At 34.0% G+C, this 5,232-nt stretch overlaps 1 long non-coding RNA gene across 1 annotated transcript in view; it reads left to right on the top strand.

The window, feature by feature from the left end:
• LOC109356485 overlaps positions 1-4,736 on the top strand; it is a 16,244-nt gene extending 11,508 nt beyond the window's left edge. The window contains exon 3 of the long non-coding RNA XR_002108738.1: positions 4,724-4,736. This is a non-coding gene — a long non-coding RNA (uncharacterized LOC109356485). The remainder of the gene's footprint in view (positions 1-4,723) is intronic.

Below are 5,232 nucleotides of genomic sequence, written 5' to 3' on the forward strand. Positions count from 1 at the left end.
CCTTACTCAAAAAGATTTTGTCTCCTCAAGAATTTGTGAATATTTAGTTTATTTTTCTTGTTGATTTCTTTATGTGCAAATAAAACCAAAAAACCATCAAAATATGTTTAAACCATTATTTGTTCTTTGACATGTTTATATGATTCATTTTATTAGGCAATTCCTTGTGATTCGACATAACCATATACTCTAATACAATTGAATCTGGAAAGAGGTGTAAATTATAAAATAGTAAAGTGTTATCAATAAATTTATTTGTTGAAAACACCTTTTAATATACAAAAGTGATGAAACTAACTTACTAACTTTTATTTATTGTTATTTACTTTCCGCATTTTATTTATTCTTTAATACCAACCTTCCTTGAGGAAGAAGTTTGGTTTGTTAATAAAATGAACCCGAAAGGGAGTAAATAAATAAAAGGTCACTAAATTTATTATTCTTTTGTTCTTTATTTATTTATTTGTATCTAACAACTAACTATTCATCACTTTTATATATTAGAATACCATTAAATCGATGTTGGAATTTATTCCACAAAAATCGAGATGGTATTCAAAGGTACTTAATAATTATGTAATAGGTAATTGCTTCGATACCATTATACCGGCGTTAGAGTTTATTCTAACAAAGCCGAGATGGGGCAAAGAAGGAATGACTTATTCACATGATTATTAAGAAAGTAAGTTGTAACCGGAATATTCTTGAAACCATTATACTGGCGTTGGAATTTATTTCAACAAAGCCGAGATGGCGAACAAAGAGTAAAACCGAGTTCTCTTAATCAAACAAAAAGAACATAACGAAAATGAGAGTATTATTCTTTCAACAAATTAACACTACTGTCAGGACGATTTGTTGAGAGCAGAAAACTCCCACCTAAAATAAACACCGAACTGCCCTTTCAACAAAACACGAATTAAAACAATGTGAATTATAAAAGAGATTGAGAGAGAACAGCTTGCACAAATGGATTTTTATCCTGGTTCGTTTGCGGGTCCATTTGCAAACTACATCCAGGCTTCCCCTTCTAATCTTGGGAGATTTCTCTTCACTATATTGAAAACTTTGTATTGTCACATACATCAATTCAATTACAAGACTCTAGACGCTTCTTTTTTGAATTTCAAGAACCTCTAACCTTAGTTTGACTATCCCTATTGCCTGAGAAAACCTTTCTCGCGATCCAGCCCCAGCCAAGACCCTCGCTCTAAATTCAAGATCTCCAAGCCTTGGTGAAGATTCACTCAATATTAATGGTGGTAAGACACCAAGAGATTAAACCTAAAGTACAAAACAGTAAACAAAAACAGAGTTTTACTAAGCACTAAAATGCTCAAATTACAACAATGAAAACTCAAAGATTAACCCACACTCAAGTAACACAAGCCATCATGAATGAATGCAAGTTAATACAAAACATATAACGCAGAATCTTTCTCTTAAAATCTCTAAAAAGAATGCACGAACATGCAAGAAAGAATGAATGAGATTAAGCCCATGAAAACAACATGCAATACATCATGAACAATACGAACCAAGCATGTTAATCTCTCTTTCTCACACATGCATCTCTCTTCTGCCTATTATACAGTAAATCACGAAAATTATGCTCTCTAATAGTTCCTAAACAATAATATGCAATTCTACACGTTTCTACAATTTAACAGAACTTCTACAAAACAGATTTGACCCTTCAAACCGTTATTTTGAGTTACGCAGTTAAAACGTAAAATAGTTATAACAGAAAACAAACACGTTAATCAATTAAGTCACCACATTAATCGATTAACTAGCATATGACAGTACGTGATTAAATGGTAAACTACTTATATGTTATGCTTGACTTCTATACATGTTTTAGCAATTATATTATACCTAATATGCACATATAACATGTATGATTAATACATGAACATATAATAAACTAGATTATATGCCTCATGAATATGATATATCAATAATAATGGCTTGTGAGACTTGCATCTAGGTTTACCTAACCCAGACTCACTAACTAAGGTACACATCCCACACTACTTAGAAATATAACTCTATTGATATAACCTAGTTTAGATATGACCGATGAGTTCTAGGCATGTTGATTGTTGAGACATCTTCAAGCTTTAACTAATTCCTTGTCTTCATCAAAACTTAGGCAAAACATTGTTAGTGAACTCCTTGACACTTTGCACTTTCAATCTACCCCTTTTTTATGATGACAAACACCACATCAAATACCACATTAAATTTGATGAAATAGCATGACGATGTTGTATATTTGCATAGCGGTTGTGAATTCAAAGTTGAAGCGCTTGCTCTTCCCCTCAGGTAACCAATGATTACTAAGGAAGCTATTACAACCTAAAAAATAAATCAAACACAACAAGCAACCTTTCTCCCCCTTTTGACATTATCAAAAAGATACGAATATTCAATTCTAGTCAAAAGTCAGAAGAGTTATTATGGTTAAGATAGACTTTAATTAATCAATTAATTTTGGGCGTTTAATTAATCAACCAGTTGTAAGAAAAGTACACAAATTCTCATTTTTACACGATTTAATCGATTAAAACCAGAGCCTAATCGATTAAATTAAAAATAAACAACAACAAAAGTGATTTAATGGCATGAAAGGATATGTTAATTCAAATTAAGCATGGAATGATTAAGCATTAATGTAATTGATCAGTAAATAGCAGGCTTAATCAATCAATAGGGGTACATACATAAAACATGACCAAGATCCATTAAACATAAATCCATACTATTTACGACATAATTAACCATTAAGCATGAAATAGACAATTTGAAAGCAGTAAGGCGTTTCTTCCAATTGCAAACAACAAGGTACAATTTAAGCATAATACCAATACAAGTTTAGTAAAAGAGAAGTATTTTAGCTATTACAATCCAAATGCAAAATCAAAATAGAAAATGAAGTTCTCAAGAGGAAAGCAAGGATCAACATAATCCATAAACTATGAATGATAAACTTAAGGATGTAAGGTCTCCTAACTAGGGATGAGATGGAAGGTTTTTGTCCTCAGGAATGATCGTGCCACCACCACCCTTGATGAGGGTGCTCAACTTGTTGAACTCGGCACACAACCTCTTGCTTTGTGAATCAATAGTTGTCTGAACAAAGTTCCTCAAGGATTGATATTGATTTTCTATGTAGGCATTCTGACGCTCCTCAAAGTTCTCCAAATCAGTATGGTATGTATCCTTTAAAGACTGAAAACGAAGACCCATCCTGTTGTTAAGACGCTATTCCATAACATCCAAGTGAGCTTGTCCAACGGTTGGTTCTCGTGTTGCATTTCCAGACGACTCCCCCTGAGTTGTAGCATTTGGCTCATGTGCTTCATCTTGATCATCCTCACCAAATGGGTCGATTTCACAGTGTTGAAATACTCCTGGTATTGCCAAGTGTTGCCATACTTGTAGATACCCATCTTGTGAATCAAACTTTTACCAATCAAATGATCTTTATCAGAACATTCCACAACAATAGTATCGGAAGCATCAATATTCAGATAGTCAATAATGCGCGAGATGAAAATACTATAGGGAAGCAACTTCGATTTTGATGTAGAGACACTATACATGACCTTTAGGATCGCTTCAGGCCAATTAATCATCACATTCTCCTTGACGGTATACATGAACCTCAAATCATTCACGGTAGGTTGTGCATGATTTGTGTTCCTTTGTATCAATATGTATGCAATCAGATAGTGCAGGAGCCTATTCTCAATGAGTAATGACCCAACTTTTGTCAATTCACCTTGAATATATAATTGAGGTCTCCTCAAACACGACTTACACACATCAGCATTATCAAAAGAGTTGTTTACCCAATCACAATCTCCTAAACTAGCACCATTACTCGATAATCCACCCACATTCATGAATATGTCATCTTTCAGCTCAAATAATTTTCCAGTTATCATAGACCAGTACTTCCCATCCTTGTATCTAAAATTCGCATAATATTCCCTAACTAGAGCAGGGTAAATGTTACCTTTCAATTCCAAAAAGGGCCTTTGTTCTTTCATTCCATGGGAAAAATCAAAGTTTTATTCCACTAACCAAGTTAAGTTGGCATACCTTATGTATGTAGGTTTTCTTCCCTGAAACTTGAATAACCGAGTCTCTTGCAAAATCAAAGAGTAATAAGGGTGTCCACGGTCCTGCCTCACTTGTTGATTCGAAGATACGGCTTTTGGAGCATGTGGTGGACATTGAGCGGTTGTTTTAATCCTTTTTTGCACGACCTCTTTTCATTAGTAGCTGAAAACCGAGCTAATTTGGAGGTTTAATGGAAGGATTCACGGAAAATCTAACTTAGGGTTTGGAATTGGGGGTAAACGGATTTCTAGGAAATTAATGATGGAGAAGAAGGTTCATGGAGTGGAATGGGGTTGGAGTATTCAGTTTTAGGCTAGGTTAAAGTTTTGGATTGATATTGAATTTGATCCTCTGAGATTTGAGAGAAAAGGGGATGAGGGAGGTTTTGAAAAATGCCTAGAAACGCTTTTGTTTCTATTTAACTGGTGCCATTAATCGATTAACTACCAGACTTAATCAATTAATCTGAGTTAAAAATAACAGGTTTTAAAAAATTGCACCTAGGTAATCAATTAAAATAAGGCCTTAATCGATTAAATAGCATCAGATTTACAAAATCAAGAGCGTTTTGGATGTTTAAAAGCATGCCAAGATTTCTAACACATAGAAGGCAATATTTAATAGTCACATATATACATAGAGCTTATTTATAGAATCATGGATCATGTAAGGAATAACTAGCATTCAACATATTTTCATTTTGAAGCATACAAGGCAAATAATCATGCAAGGCAATAACATAAACTCAATCAAGATATTTTTCATCAAGGATTCCTATTTCTCTTTGAAGAACATAGAAGGCATCTCGTGAGAGGGGCTTGGTGAAATTATCCGCTAATTGCCTAGAGGTTTCTACAAATTCTAGCACACCATCACCTTTTTGAACATGATCACGTAAAAAATGATGCCTTATTTCTATATGCTTGGTTCTTGAATGCAAAACGGGATTCTTGGAAAGGTTGATGGCACTCATATTATCACACTTAATGGGGATCTATTATAGTTTAAGCCCAAAGTTCTTAAGTTGTTGCTTCGTCCAAAGGATTTGACTGCAACACACGCTAGCGGCGATGTATTCCGCTTCTGCGGTGGACAAAGCAA

This window comes from Lupinus angustifolius, chromosome LG09 (assembly GCF_001865875.1).
Source record: "Lupinus angustifolius cultivar Tanjil chromosome LG09, LupAngTanjil_v1.0, whole genome shotgun sequence".
In the NCBI taxonomy this organism is placed as follows: domain Eukaryota; kingdom Viridiplantae; phylum Streptophyta; class Magnoliopsida; order Fabales; family Fabaceae; genus Lupinus; species Lupinus angustifolius.